At 42.1% G+C, this 17,052-nt stretch overlaps 1 long non-coding RNA gene across 1 annotated transcript in view; it reads right to left on the reverse strand.

The window, feature by feature from the left end:
• Positions 1–553: 553 nt before the first annotated feature.
• The window catches only part of LOC109137394 (uncharacterized), a 33,435-nt gene continuing 16,936 nt past the window's right edge, over positions 554–17,052 (reverse strand). The window contains exons 2-3 of the long non-coding RNA XR_002041647.1: positions 7,383–7,471; positions 554–602 (exon numbers count right to left, since the gene is read on the reverse strand). This is a non-coding gene — a long non-coding RNA (uncharacterized LOC109137394). The remainder of the gene's footprint in view (positions 603–7,382; positions 7,472–17,052) is intronic.

Genomic DNA, 17,052 nt, shown 5'->3' on the forward strand with positions numbered 1-17,052 from the left:
ATGTTTAACACTGTTGCATATAAAGACCTGTAAAGCATCACTATGTGTGACAAATGTAGATCTTTATAAGGCTTTTTTCAGCACAGCATGATCTGTGGACAGTGATGGAACAAGTACTTATATACTTATATTTTACTCAAGTAGAAGTACTAAAGTAGTAGCATCAACACAGACTTAAAATACAAAAAAAAGCTTATTATGCAGTGTCCAATCTATAATCTGTATGACATTTCAAGTATCATCTTTATCTATAACAATAGATTAGGTTGATCATATTTTGAATTAATAATTTGAATCAGCAAAGTAACTAGTAACTAAAGATACCAATACAATGCAGTAAAAATATTTCCCTCTGAATTGTAGTACAGTGGAAGTATAAAGTAGTAGTTTAAAAGTATACTTGAGTAAATGTACTCAGTTACTTTCCAACACCGTCTGTAGTTCAGGTGTGTGATTAATAATAATTGTATCAGGTAGTGCAGCAGCACCTTTCAAACAATGAAATAATTGTATGTATACATAGAAAAGGCTGTGAAACATACCAGATTCTCACCTGCTACTCTGTCTGTCCGTTCTCACGAGGGTTTGGTGTCATCAGCAAGCTGAAACACAAACAGGTGAGATGGTGAGAGAGGAAGAACAAGAGCACAACAAATCTACACGTTTTAAAACTAACACACGTTTTTTTTCCTGCAATACAGCATCAAGCGCTCGTTTTAAATAGCAGGAATGAAAATAAAGTATTAAAATACACGAGCCACAGGATTACAGTAAAGGTGTCTAACCTTGTATAGGATAAGAGAACTGATCAATCCTGTTAGTGCTTGATTCTGAACACTTCTGCCACTTAAACCAAAAAAAATGAGAAGGGCCATAAAGGAAAGTAGATTGAGGGAGGGAGGAAAATAATCATTCCTCAGCAAAAATGTCAGGCTTGGTTATGAATTTTTTAGAAAGCAATAAAGCCCACAAGCCTCGTCTGGCTCTTGTCTCACCGTTCAACACATCCAATAGCTTGCAGTGAGACATAGAGAGAGAGAGAGAGAAAGAAAGACAGAGATCAGGAGAGAGAGAGAGAGACAGAGAGAGAGAAAGAGAGACTGTCTATAATAGGGGGCTTCATTGGGCCAGGCTGGGCCTGTAATGGGACTGGATCCCGATCAATAGAGACGCTCCTCAGGCCATTCGTAGGCGTAATGACTTTAGGTTTCTCAATAATTAAGATATTGTCACTGTGCTGACTGCAGGGTCAGCCAATCATTAACCCCATGTTAAATATGCCTTTGTTTTAATTGCTTTGCCTTAACTCCTCCAGATACGCAGGGATGAAAATTAAAGGGACAGCAACCCTTTTTTTCTGTGTGCATGTGAGAGTCAGAGTGGGAGAGACTGGCAGAGATGGGAGCCCTGAGGCGTGCTTGTGTACTGTTTTTGTGCCTGTTTTTAGCGTGTTACCGACCTATTAATTGTCCCTATTTTAAGTTTTTGGAATATATATATATATTTTTTTACAAAGGCGTCAACTGTGGTGTGGCATCACTTCCTGTTCTCGTCAAATATAAAGGTATACTTCTGAACGTGTGACATGAGAGGGGCGAACCTATTTTCTATGCTTTTGAACACTCAGTGTACTGAGCAGATTCTCACGGAGGCCGTGTCATCTGATTTTCATTTGGGTGTCTCAAAGGCAAATGTAAGCTCTACACATTGTGTTTCAAAATTCTGGGCACCGAGGCTGAATGTGGAGCCAATGGTGGTTAAAAAAAAAAAAAAAAAAAAAAGAGGTGCTGCTCATCTCTTCTGTCACACAGGCACAGCCCACTCAGACGGTAATATTCCTACCTCACTTCCCCCATCCCAGCAATCAGTCCCAGCCATTCCCGCCCCAGCTGGGTGATGAGAAACAATGAATTTATATCCAACGTGCTGCCATTCTTCTCTCTCTTCTACACAGAGTCCTGTGCTTCCCTCTCTCCCCTCTGCCGCCTTGCCATTGGCGGTTGGTAAATGGACTAAAGCGCCACTCAATAGGCCGATGCACTCCGTCAAGGCGAGGGGGCTTGACCTTTCCTGGCGTGGGGAAACGCAATTCATATCGGCCCCAGACCAGCTGCCCGCTAAACGAACATCTCATCCAATTTCCAGACGCTTGCAACACAAAAAACAGGAGTGGGGGGGGGGGGGTGGGTGTGTGTGTTGGGTGGTGGGTAGGTGGGGAGGGTGTGGAGGGAAGAGGGGCTTGTGGGCAGGGAAGTCCTGATGGATTTTAGATTGGTTTCTCAATTTCTCTTCACTCAGGAGAGGCGGGGGGAGATGAGACAAAGAGGAAAAACAAACACCAAATACGTGAACACACACACACACACACACACACACACACACACACACACACACACAGCCTGCAAAAGGTTGCTCAAACTGACCTCTTGATTTACTGATTATTTATACACTTGTCCATGTGTTTATTATACCCAGTTGCTAAATGATTTTATGGGATTTCACTTGATAAATCTGACTGCACCCTTTTTTTTTTGACTGAATCTAAATCATCAACACTAGACAGACTATTAATGACGGACCACCAAGAGAGACGGTTACTGTGGAGACCGCATTCCCCCAGGACTTACTCATGACAAACACACAAACAAGAACACAAACACACAAAATGCACACGCAGGAACCCACAACGCACAGATTGAACGCACGCACACACACACAGTTGGGCACTCTCAAGCCCCACAAACTCGCTCTCTTGCTGTAACGGAAGGTGTTTTAGTGTGTGCAGGGGGTTCATTCAACACTTGGTTGCATTTAGAGCACGATCATTTATTAAATAAAAGAAGTTGGTGCACGCTGCAAAAAGGCAGAGTAAATTAAATGTAGGATTTGTCATCATATACACACGCGATGTAAGACAAGTCCATTCGGATGCAAGGCAAGCAAACTGTCGGGGAGAGAAATGAGGATCTGCCCCGAACACGGGTATATTTTTGCATGTGTGTGTGTGTGTGTGTGTGTGTGTGTACAATATGTGTGGAAGAGCAAAAGAGCAATACAGATACGAGACACAGAAATTAAAAGAAAAGTGGCCTGTGCATCAAAGCGACACCGTGGCCCTAACACCACATCACGTCCCTTCTCTGTCTTGAAGATGGCTGCATTAATTGGACCGCTGTCTATTACCACACGCTGCATATATAATATATTTTAAACATATATGTGCCTGTCTTCATGTTCCTTCCCTTTTCCCCCTTTTTTCTGCTGCTGTTTGAATAAATATTTGACGCGTCATATATTATTTATCAGACACCAGCTTCATTTATCGAGCGGAAATAATATGGTATATATTTCAATTTTGTTATGGCTGATCTACATTTTACCACTCGCTGCAGGGGATGTCACAGACCTCGCTGGCTGGAGTTTGGAGAGGGCTCTTACAAAGACGCCCATACTGTGGCATGCAGACAAATGCACTTGCGCATAAACAGAGACACGTAAACAAGCACACAAACACACACACACACAGGCACAGGGAGGTAAACAATTCCCACTTTTGAGAGCTAGATTTATGCCTTGGGCAACAAACCAATCATAGCTCTGCTGTATGAGCATGTTTTTTAGATAAACAACTGGTATTGGTAATTTGGCACAGCTCCCTTGGACACGGCAATGTGTAAGCAGTGTGTCCTTAAACTGTGAGTATACCAAATGAGCCACACAGCAGCACCAAGTCAGATACAGGGACACAGTGCCTGAGGTCTCTTGGGTGCGCTGCTTTTCCCTGTAGCCCTGTGTCTGTCTGGCGATGTCTGCATGGCAGTGTTAGGCCTGGCCCAATTAAACCTATTTAGAGAGCCTTCAGCCTTGGGCTCACTAGGGACTCAACATGTCATCCTACCTTCCACAGACATGTGACTTCCTGCCTGTAACAAAGACGGCTCATGTGGTATGATGTAACCATTCAACATTTTAGTGAAATATGCACTTTTCCACACTCTGATTTAATGTTTGTTATTCTTATTACTAAAGTATCAGTGATACCTGTTTTGGGGCGACTGTCCTCGTAGCTCCCTTCATTCTTGGTGGTAGTGATGGGAGGGATGTGGGATGTGGGTTGGCTACATGGATGGAGATCAGATTTCCTACACCCCACAAAAGCAAACACAGCTAGTCGGCAGTGTGTGCCGTTCATCCCCGGAGTCCAACTGCTGCTCTGAAACCAATTTAGCAGCCCATGCTGGATGGAGTAAACCTCTGCCCCCTCCCTCCCTTTCCTTTCCTCTCCCTTCTGTCTCTACTCAGTTCTTCTCTCCCTAAGCGTTACTCTTTGGAAGACACAGCGAGACAGAGGGAGGGGAAGGGAGGAAAGGGGGGGAGGGAGTTTGGGCATGAGAAAGGGGGAAAAAGAGGGGAAAGGGTTCTCTTCTTTCTGAAATCATGCTCTGGATCAGTCTGGAGAGGCCTAGTGTGTTTGGATTGGCATGGCGGCTGGCAGACGACAGGGGGAGGTGGAGCTGGAAGAGAGTTATAAATAAACATTTCAACAGGGCTGGGGAGAGGTGTCGGCAGGCCTCAGGCCACGGACCTTCCCTGGGCTCATTGGCGCCCCTCCAGGTCACATTACATGAGTAAACTGCCGCACAGCAACACTGTGTGTGTGTGTGTGTGTGTGTGTGTGTGTGTGTGACAGTGAGAGAGAAAGAGACCTGAGAAGGTGGGGTGTGTGTTGCTATAGCAGCAAACTCAATGAAGGCCTCATATGCCAACTCCAATGCACAGAGAGAGAGAATTAGCATATTATTACATAAAGACAAAATGTTCCGTTCACACCTCTCTCACTGCAGACGTGCTCAGACGTCGGTCTATCTTTCATATGCATTAAACATTAACAAACGAAAGAAACAAGTAATAGTTAAAACACTTGAATAAATTAAATTATTGATATAATTTCTCTCTGATACAAGAGTACAGGTGAAAAACGTGTCTCCTCACCAACCACACAGAATTATATAGCATAAAATAAGTAATAATAATTTTTGAATTGATTCAATTAATTTGAAAATGATTTCTCTAAACCTCACTCTATGATCTCTCATATTCATCAGTATGACTAAACTATATACTATAATGCACCTTTTAAAGGGCCAGTGTGTAGAAGTGCCGATTGCATCCACTTCGCCCCGACCCTCCTGCTGACCTTAACCCCCGTCCTTCCCCGGGTGAAAGAGAAACTATGGTTGTCCATTCTGAAATATGGTGGTTCAACATGGCAGACTTCTTAAAAGAGGACCAAAGATAAGGTGTCAAATTATAGATTGGTGTCAAAGATAAATATTATACACACTAATGAAACATAGTTCTGAATATTCTATAAATAGAGCCTACTAAGTCTGACACACTGGACCTTTAACTAATGAACAAACATGCAAAAGAGACGATAATACAAACACTTCATTGTATTTAAACATGCGTGCAGCTCTGAGCAGGAATTTGCCCTGATCCATCACTACACTGAGAAGAAACGAGATGAAAAATGAATAAAGTTGCAGTTCTGCCAAGCACCTAACTGCTGCTTTGAGAGAAGCCACAGGGGTAAAGTGCAACACAGAGAATCCAGTCCTGGGAACGAGAACAGACGCCTAGCACTTTGCCCTTCTCCGCCCAGGCTGAAAGCTGTGGAGTTGGACACTGGACTAAGAAGCTGTTGGCAGCAACACCACGATTCTGCACTACTTATGTGTTTTGGAATGGCAAAAATGGATATCAGCATAAGGCGTGGCCTAAGGAGAGGTTACGAGAATGTTATGTACTATGTCTGTATTTACAGATGGTGCCTGTACGGGATGTACGCCTCACAAAACCAGAGATCCCTGTAAGAATCTGTACGCAACTACACACTATGTTTTTTGACTTCTTTGTCCAGTACAAACTCAGCCTCCCAGATGGTTTTCCACCCAATCAGACCTCAGCGCTCCCCTCGGGTTCCCCTGCTAAACTCCGGTTCACGGTTGATGGGGTAGATCCCACAGTTCTGCTATAGGAAAAGAGACATTTTGGTTTCATGGTTACTTACTGCAGGCAGAATTCGATGGCTGTATTTTGGCAAGAAAATGAACTGGCGCTCTCGGCCTGAGCTGTACACATCTGTGCTCCACAGGGGTTATTTTGTGCCTTCACTGCAAACTCTGTATAAGAGGAATAGGGTATGGTGATCATATTTAACTGGATACTCTAAGGTGCGGACTCCAACCTATAGAACTGTGCTCTAGGACAAAACGTCTTTGTACAAAGTTTTGTGTTTTTTTTTGTGCGGCTGCTAACTTTGGGACTTCTTGAACACATTAAGGCTTTCATGACAAATAAATCTCGCAATGGAAAGCCGACACGATAAAACAATGTTTTTAAAGGGCTAAAACAAAGAAAACTATTAAGAGCAATGGTGGATCCAGCTGCATTTTAAATTAAGATGAAAGGGGAAAAAAGAGAAGGGAAAGAACACTGGAGAGAAAAAGAACTCAAAGGGAAATGTAGACCACAAAACGCTATGAAGTCAGAGCAAGCCTATCTCTTTTTAGTCAATTGTGGTTTTTCTCCACGATTTACTATAAAAACCTGGCAGCGTCCATAGGGGCTAGTTAGCAGATCCCCGTGATATGACTGGAGCTGGGTGGCTTCACCACATGCTTGGCCAGGGGTGAAGTGACTCATAAACACTTGGGGGCTGGGTGGGTGGATGGGGTAGGGGGGGGTTGTTCATGTTCATCCACCTGTGGAACGACTACAACCTGTAGTGCAGACAGACACAACTGATCCGCTGCTCGGGACTTGGAGATTGGAAATATTTCACTTGAACTTTTTGTACTTTTCTTGTTTTGTTTTTTTCATCATAGCATAATCGTGATAGAAATCAACCATCATTGTTGAACTGACAGCTGAGTAAAAACTAAATATGCAAAGTTTGCAGTGGCAGAAAAGTATGACTCCCAAACAACTTAACAAACTGTGCATAACAGCAAAAAAAAAAAAAAAAACAATAAAAACGTGTTTTTTTTGTGTCAAATCTCTGGTTGTGGAAACTCTTGGGTAGACATAGATCAAGCTCAAGATTCAACACGGTCTAACAACTGTAATTGATTGATTGTATAGCAGAGAGGCCTACTGAACGTGCTCTCTCTTTTTTTTTTTTTTTGGACATGGATTTGAAGAAAGTGCAAAAACACAATGTGTACCATTGGTTTATTTTATGGTCTAGGTCCCTTTTTCCACACATATATGTTATTACACATCTGTTTTTTCTCCCTTTTTGTTCATTCACAGAGAGAGGGAGAGAGAGAGAAATGGGGATACAGATAGGGGGAGGAAAAGCAGTGCAATACTATTACCATTTCCTGTTTCTGTGGAGCCAGGGGTCTTCAGGGAGCGAGCTGAGAGGAGTCCTGGCCGCCAGCCGCCTCCGATGGGCCAAGACATACTGTGGAATGGGGAGAAAAATCATGAAACCTGCCTGCAGAGAAACCACTTTTAAATAATCCTAACGCAAGGCTCGAAGCGCTCCTTATGCGCTCGCAGTGTCTAATGAGAAATTAACTTAAAATCAGATAAGCACTCAAAATAATCACAGGAATGGTTGCATATTGCGGTTGCTTAACTGTGGTTACACTTACTGAGAAAAATCTCTTCTCTTTGAATATTACCTCTTTGTATTTTCTTTGTTGCGCTCTCTGGATGAAACCAGTCAACTCAAAATATTCTTGCTCTAGGCATCTCATCTTTACGACAGTAAAGCAACTGTTTCTAATTAAATTTTAGTATCATTTTCCGAATAGTCTTTACCAAGAAAACATTCTTATAACTCTGAGTCTTTTGCACTGTGGGTTTTCACTATAAACACTCATAATATTACACCACAACTTTATTGCCAGAAGAGAAAAAGAAACGGAAACATTAGCAGCAGATTTTGCATGGTGGGGGTTAGATGAAAATATGTACAACATCTATTAGAGCGTTAAGCAACGCGCACTGACATACACTTTGGAGCGTAAAGTCTCAATATTGGCACAACTGAAATGGAGCTGATTTGTAGAGAAAGAAAATAATAAATAAAACAATTCTGACAAACTGAATATTAGTCATGGTTGTAGGCATTATACAGATGTTATGAGTCTGTAATTAAGTGCATAATTCCCCCAAATTATTTGGTTATATCGAAACTATTACACACTAATAATTGCAAGGCTCTGGTACACATCACGTACATATTTAACCTAAATTGGAAATCTGTTGAGTGGGGGATAGTTAAGTAAACAAATGTAGTCAAATAAGAGCTAAATGTTGTCTTGGCCCACCCTGTAGGAGACCCCCCGCCTCCCTTAACGGTGCTACCCAACACAACCTCCAGCCCTGCCAGCATGCTGCTCTCCTGACAGGCTCAGGCTCGGAGGCCTAGAGAAAACAAACTGGCTCTGATTGTGAAAATAGTGCCGTAGGGCCCTCCTGGTGCCCGCCGCTTATCTCACACAAGGCAAGCTTTGTGTGTAGTGTGGGGGCTCCTTGCTGGCCCTTAACCGCCCCACCAGGTGGAGACTTCCAGGGCCAAACTCTCCTCCTCCTCCCTCCATCACTTTCTTTCTCTCTGCGCTCATGCGTACCATGCCACCCTCCGTTGAGACCACTGTGTATATTTTGAAAGGGGAGCATCAGGAAATTGATCCACAGGCCCCACACTGGTCTGCGGGCAAAAGCAATTCCTTAACAGTTGGAGATGATGAGCCCTCCCAACCATGAAATGCCAAACATTATTTCATTTACACATTATTTTGAATAATGAAAAGTGCCATATACGTTGAAGATGAGTATATATTTAGGCAGCCTGGGGAGTAGTGTCAGTGCATGTAGTGATGCTACTAGCTGAACTACATTTCCCAGAAGCTTTTGGGTAGTGGAATTACTTTCAAAATAATTTATAGTTGCCCATAATAAGCTATTTTTTCAAAACACAGTGCTTTTGTTTACTAGCAGATTTCGAACTCTCTGATATGTTGACTGCGCTGACAGCGATCCCTCGAGTATGGTGACCATGCAGACGCAAAACGGTGACGTACGGCAGGCTCCCCTGCAGTCAAGATGGCAGCGAAACTAATAAAAACAGGGATTTATTCATCTCATGGCATGTCTGACTTTAGTGGATCATAACATAACGGGTTTGGAATTAATCTGCAGATGCTGCGGTTCGAGTTGAGACCAAAACGTTTCTATGGATGTTGGTTTCTGAGTCACAACAAAGGACATGTGGTCTGCAACAGACTAGGTAATCCTCGTTTTTCAGCATAGCAGTTGTTGATCACTTGTAGCCTCTAGCGGACAGTTAAGAGGAGTGAGGAGTCAGCAGTTTTTACATTTCTAGCCATGCTGGAATTAATTTACACTTCACTGGCATATTTAGTTCTCGGTAACATGAAGGCAAGGCGGAGAGCTAAGGGGGAGCCAGTGATGAGTCATTTAAGGACCACCTGCGTTGACACATCCATGTCCACCAGACAGATATCATGCATATCACAGATCTAAGATCGAAAGTGGACTGAACACTCAATCAATTATGGATTGACATCATGGCAAACTTTGTAGATCGGACTAATTACACAAAATGTTCAAGGTCTGCAGAAGCATGATCGGTCCTCTGGTTTAATTTGCACGTGAGAAAACTTTTGGATTTGTCCATGGTGCAAAAGCAAAACAGCTATTAGTCTCACAATCTTGGATTACTCTCAGAGTAATAAATTACACATTGCACAAATAGATCAAGACTTGTGCTATTTCTTTTGCAACAGGAGAGGTCTGTGCACTCAAGCTCCTCAGATTACATCATTGTAAGGAGGGAAATTGAATGAGAAACCAGGAGAGACAATAAACGATTGATCACCTATACAAGCTTTCATGAATGTAATTATTTTCAATGGCAAACATTGCAAGTATGCAAATATTTGCTGGCACACATCCAATACAGCAAAGCAGAGATGTTAGACCACTAATAGGGTAGCATTGCTACTATGGTTGCTGGGCATGTCTATTGGAGAGATATTTGACAGCAATCAAATGGCTGCCTGTCTGTCTGACGTTCAGCCAAGACAGATTGTCAGTATAAGAACAGATGCTTCAGTGTTGCTGGCTTCAATATAGCTGGAAACAATATTTGTATCGGCACCATTCGAAAGTCAATGATAACTCACCCACAGCTATGAATGATGTTTCCCCGAGGTCACGAGCCAAGTCAAACTTCCAGCTGTGCCAAACTGGCTGCGTAATAAAGATAGTTACCGAAGGCTATTTACTGAGACCATCGGCAAATGTGTAACAACAGAATTTAATGCCAGAAACTGATTAGTGTTTCCTGAGTTAATTTACTTAACATTCAGTCTAATTACGGTGTCTATGACAAAGACATGGCTCTTTTTTGTGGAACACGCCGACCTCTCCATTCAGTGGTTGCAGGTCTGTGAAAAAGTTCTTTCCGTTTGTAAGTGGAGGCACGGATCCCTTTTCCTGCCAAGATACATGCCAGTAACGCTGGAGTCAAGTGAAATCAAAAATTTAAACCTATGAATGCAGGTGTCGCCCAGAGGGAATGCTGTAAATTTAGACAGTTGTACATGTTGTGTTGTACCAGGCAAGAGGAACTGCAGATTGAGACTGCAGAGTTTCTGTCTTCTCTGTGACGACTGGTTTATTTTGATAAAGCACCTTTAAATCAATCACATTCAAGGTTGAGTTCATATTCTTCTAATATAAATCAGTTTAGTAACGTCTGACTAGTGTCCCAGTAGGCGATCCTGTGAACGTGATGGACTTCAGTAGCACTTACAAACTCCAAACCTTCCAGTTTTATTCCCATCTACATTCTGAAGGTTTTTACAGAGGAGGGGCGTAACAATTTATTCCTAAAAACATGATGGAAATTGATTATTTTTTTATGACTGTTGACAGTATTTTTCTGATTTATGGAGTGATAAAAAAGAGCGATCCAAAATTCCCTCTGTGAAAACATTTGACTCTAATACGTCAACAAAATAAAACAAGAATTTTGAACCTGGCTTTATCCAATGTTCAGATTTCTGATCTGGAAAGGTATGCAAATTAGAACATTTTTAATGAGGTCATGACTTTTATGGTGATGTTAGTAAAAATTAATTAGAATAACTGGTTATTCCTGACTTTTCATCTAGTGCAATCATCTGGTCAAAATGTCAATTTGGCCACTGATGACGTTAGCGTGCATTTAGCTCAAGGCACCACTGTGCCAGCCTCACAAAGCCACCGGTGTACCTGCAGACTTTTCTCTTCTTGTTATGTGTAAAATCGGCTCAAGGTTGAGAAAAAAAATAAAAGAATATCTGCACCAGTGTACAAAACAAATAAACCTTTAAAAAAAACGCAGCACAGTGCCTCTTTAGATGGGGTGCCAGGGACTTTCTTACCCTGAATTTAAGCTCTGAGGTGGCATTTGCTCTACAGCTTTTGTAGAAATCCACCTGGCAGACTCGATGGTCCAAACTCACCGGTAACCTTAACCGCTTGATTGATGGAGCCTGATGTGGGCTGCACGCAGCCTTTAAACTGGTTTACATGTGGGTGGACAGAGCACTAACTGTTGTTGCCAGTTGAGAAAAAGTGAGTCGTTCCTTGCGTAAACGCCTTACATAACGGATAACTGAGACAGTTGTTGGTGAAGAAACTGGTGGCGCTCAGAGTGAATTTCTCCCTGTATGACTGTTAAACACTGAGGTAAAAATAATTGAATTGACTGTCTCCAAAACGAGATCACAACTGATGATTTAGATGGCTGAACTTTTTCTCCTACCACATACCACAGCTGTCAACAATTTTGGAACAATTTAGAATCATTTTGACGACTTTTTTTTTTTTTTAGTAGACTCATGGTAGTTTGTTTGCCAGTAAGCAGCAATCTTTTTTATCATGCAGTCATTAAATGACGCTAAGTAAATTGACAACAGCAGGCATCTTGAATTCACAAAAATTATCTCGGAGATTTGAGGAATGATTCAGAGAGATGTGCGCAATTGAGACCATAAGCTCGCTGACATTTACCAAAATTAAAAAGAAGCTCCATTGAAAAACAATTTTGATATCACCATTGAATCGAGTGTTGCTCGCGCTGATGGTGTGGAAATGGTTTACTAACTGCTCTTATCAGCAATAAAATTGTGGCAACTCATCTCGGTGCATAAACACACATAATTGTAAGCTGCTGCAGTCCGGCGTGAGAGAGAGAGAGACAGAGAGAGAGAGTTCAAGTAAACAAGTGGCTGTTGAAGCGTCAAATATCTAAATCATTTTTTCCAGGAGTTAGCAGACCAAAGCTAAATGACATCATGGAGTTTTAAAGTTCTTGACCTGGGAAACAGTAGTTTGACAAAAAACATAAACCCTAAGCTGTCTGGTCATTCACATCCAATGATAAAGGCCATCTTTGAACAGAGACATGGATCTCCTCAAATATACAACCATCTGATGACACATGACTGAAAGCAAAGCGGATTCTCACCTCATGTCATTTCTGTTTATTTGCCAAACAGCCAATGTATCAACTGTACGGCTGCTTCAAGCTGGGCCGACCGTGACTCTGGAGGTCTGTGTTTGTGTTCAGCGTAGCCTCTGACTGAACCCAGAACTCACCAGAAACTCTGGTTCTTCCTGTTATTTCCTTCCAGAAGAGGAAACTAAAAAGTCTATTTGTTGCAGTTTTGCTTTGCTGACACGTGGGCTGAACATTTTTGTGTTTCTTTTAGCCATGGAAACAATCATTCCATATAACCATGATCACACTCTTTCCCCAACCTTAACCAAGTGTTTAAAATGAACTGAACCATAACCACATGTACTGCATGAGGCTGATTGGAAAACACTGGACAATTTCCGAATACATTACTTATTTTGCCATTCGCATTTGGGAGCTTAAACACATACACATTATATATTCTTATACTTAAACATAAACATACCGAGTTGTTTTAAACTGAGCAAACGGCTAACGCTGATGTGTGTGAAAGTCTTGTTTCTACAACTTTAAACAGACAGCCATCACACTCAGGCATGAGCCTCGTCAATGAGGAGACAAATCATCCTGATAATTGATTTAGTCTAATGGCTGTGATTTAGCTCTGCTGGCAGCTGTGTACACAGAGACACAGAGCACGGCACAAAGTGCACCTCTATCATTCAGCCATTCATTCAACCGGCCGACGACAGTGAAGCAGAGGTGGTTAAACACACTGGGTAAAGATGATGATGAAGGCCGTGAGTCTTAACCTTATCTGTAAATAAAAGTGACACTTCTCGTTAGTTTTTCCACCTCATCCCCGAAAAAATAAAACGCAATGATCAAATTTGTACAATGGCATAAGGGGAAACTAATATCTTCCATATGGAACACGAAAACGCTGAGCCTTGTTTGAGGTACATGCTGTTGCACCAACCATATTTCAGTTGGAATTCATTAGGAAGTTGGGGCTACATTTTTCTTATGGAAACCAAGAGAAATGAGAAATGTGGATGAGGCTGTTTTTTCCAGGGTCCTTGGAGAGTGTGTAAGTGATCTGAGACACTCGGGGTGGCGTCTGGATGAGCCTGGGTTTGGATCAGGACCCTGCATCTGGGGCACATGTGCCGTCAACAGGGACAGAAAGACGGGGATGTAGAGCCAAAACCTCCCTCTCTCTCTCTCTCTTTCTCTCCGTGTCTTTTTTTCCTTTGTCTGAACTTAAAAAAATAAATAAATTGAATGACTTTCCGGCGGACCATGCCACAAATCTGCACCTATGCCTTTCTATAACTTTACAATGCATTCTTCTTAAACAGCTTTTGTTGAGTACGGTAAGTACAATACAAATTACAATCAAACATGTTTATGAAACAATGCTGCTGACACGCCAAATTGAAAAATGATCTCTGCAAAGAGCAGATTTTCTCTGTGGTTAAATGTGTTTGGTGGTGCAGAGGAAACGCAAACCAGCAACAGATACACAATACTACTAAAGACGAAAAGAGAAAAACAATAGCGGCGAGATAAACAAAAGAAAAAAAAAATCTGTGGATGTTGTGGTTCCTCGGCTGTACAAGCCACATCTAGTCTCCCCTTGCAGTCTCTTGGCATCTCTCTTGCTGGCCCTCCATTAGCAGCATCAGGAGGCCCGGGGCAGCCGACAGGAGTGTGACCGGAGATTATTGTCCTGTGTGCTTGTTTGGGTTAAGGCTTTAGATGGGGAAATGGGATTAGGATAGGCCCGGCTGGAGAGACGCACACTAATGGGAAGCAGAGGAGCACTCGCCTGATCCTCCTCCACTCACAGAGAGCAACCCTGTTATCCCACCTGATTGGATTAGCCCCCTGTTAAATGTGCTATGATAAGGGAGGACCACTGCTGAGACTCTCCTCGTTGCTGCCGGGTGGAAGCACACAGAATACTGTACAGGGAGCAAATAGATTCCACCACACTGTCTTTAATGGATGATATCTATTCCGTATTTGGCTGATTTGGCTGCGATGACACAATGATGCTGTATACAGACAGTATATACAACACTGGCCACAGCTGAATTGTCCTTGCAGAGATTTTTTAGCATTAAGATCCGTGGGATCCTTTTTTAAATCATTTTCTGTTCTTCGCTCTCAGCTCCTGAAGTGGAACATTACACTATAAGGGACTTCACAGTAACCGCACCTTGCTTCCCTGAGCTTTTTATATGTATGCAAATCGTCAAGACTCAAACTTGCTAATTGCAGCCACTCTACCAATCAGACAGTAATTACTGGTATCCTGCCCGCCTTTCCTTCCAATGGCTGAGCAGCTAATTTGAGCCGTGGTTTAAACAGCTGGAAAACAGCATCCTGTGGCAAAACTGGAGGCCTGTGCTTGAGCGTGCATGAATGCATGTGTGTGTGTGTATGCGTCTGTTACTATTTATATATGGTGTATGGCACTTTTTGGAAAAACACATAAGGTATATTGAATTAAACTAGTAGGAAAATCTGTCTGCACACATTCTGGGAAGATGTGGGTAACGTAATGTTTCTCCAGAAGCCTCTCTCTAACTCCAGTATCTTCCAGAAAGTCAACACCTCTGTCGATATGTTAACTCTACCTGACCTACCTGTCAGCTCAAATCCCCTTCTCTGTGATTGATTAACATTTTATTAATGTTTCCATTTGCCGGTTCAGGTGATACAGCATGACACACAGCGCCTACTCTAGGTGATGATTGGATTAAAAAGGTTACCGATCCCATAATTGCTTTTAAATTACACTCCATGTGAGCGCGTGTCATTAATGTAATGATTATCCACATCACACCAATGTTACCTCAGTGAATCTTTAGCCATTTAGTCTCGATAAGGTGACATGTCACACTCATCATCAAACACGGACGTGATCCGCTCAGACAAAAAAACATTTTAAAGAAAAATCCACAAGTGAGACGTTTGAACCGGCAACGTCGAGTTGGGTTGGTCAGGTGTCGTTTTACACACCTGGTGGTCATTGCAGGTCATTTTAGAGCGACAAAGTACAACAGCACGGTCAATGGCTTTTAGGTAAAAGTACATATAATCAATTAAAGCAAAGCCACCACATGTCCAGCTGACAGTCACTTAAGAAATTAGCCCTCGGTATACAAATCGCTGTTGGCTAATTAAGTAAATTGTTGTTAATGTGCAGCGTGTACACAGGCGACTAACCTCTAATGACCAACCAGCTGGCAGCTACAAAACAGCCTGTTTACTGAAGGAAGCGGTCTGAAGATGAGCATGAAACAATATCTTTTACACATTACAACATTTCTTTGTCTGTTGTCTGTTTTATGAATCTGTTCCAACCATTTACAAATCCTCCTTTTGTTTCTTTATTTGTTTTAAGACGCTTTTCTTCTCCAGTCACTTTCACGATCGCGTTACTTTTCATTTACGGGCTATCTCCTGTTGCATGTTTTCATTTTTGTCTCATTTCTTGCTTATTAGCTGCAGATCTGTGACTTCAAGCGGGAGCATTATCCCGATCTGCCTGTAATATTATTTTGTAAACAACAAAAGTGAAACATTTACAACTTGTCAGCTGTAGTACAAACTACACCGTCTCCACACATGGATTACTGAAACACACGAGCTTGTCTTGGCTAAAGCCCCGGGCCCCATGACTGTGAGCGGGTTTGTGTCATGGAGTGGGCAGCATTGTGCAGACAACAGGGTGTTCTGCAGTCTTTTCTGTTGCGGGTGTATATTTTCTAGCAGTTTGTGTTTTGTTCATCCAGTAAATTCCTGGGATAAGAAAGGCTTCATGCTCATGCTACTGGTAATGAATGTGTCAGTAGAGTTTTTGGCTCAGGTAGGCACAAAAATTTTGGCTCATGGTCCAATTACCGTTTGTATAATGGCCCACTGACTGTTTCAGTCGGGTCTGATGTAAACCTAACTTGAACCCGGAACACACTGGCAGGTTAGCTCAGTAGCTGAGTGCACTCTGAAAAAGAACAATTAATCTGTGAGTGGATAAAACACGATTTATCGCTTTGAATCAAAAAGCACATGATGTGTACTGAGGACTGACTGATGGTGTCCCAGAAATGAGCAGGAACAACAGTCGACAGTGATTCTTTTTGCTTTATATGGTTATGATGGTCTGAGAGACACAAATACCAGTAGCCCTGTTTTTTTTCCCTTCATTGATGACAGAACACAGCAAACTCTCTCTGCCTCTCTCCTGCACAAAGAACCTCATTGGACATTTTTCCACTGGAACTAACAGAAAACAGTTCTGTTTAGTCTATAATTGTTTCCCAACATTGCGAGAGGGCACATGTAAGAATGTAAAATATTTTCAAATGCTTTTTTAAAAAAATCATTAGATCTTACAGTAAGAATCATCATTTAGTTTTTGGGGTTTTTTTTGCACAAGTATTGGCATGGAAACAGAGACATTTCTCTTATAGAGGTAGATGAAAAATATGAGTCATGTTGTTACGTGTGTGGGCGGACAGAATATGATG

This window comes from Larimichthys crocea, chromosome III (assembly GCF_000972845.2).
Source record: "Larimichthys crocea isolate SSNF chromosome III, L_crocea_2.0, whole genome shotgun sequence".
In the NCBI taxonomy this organism is placed as follows: Eukaryota; Metazoa; Chordata; class Actinopteri; family Sciaenidae; genus Larimichthys; species Larimichthys crocea.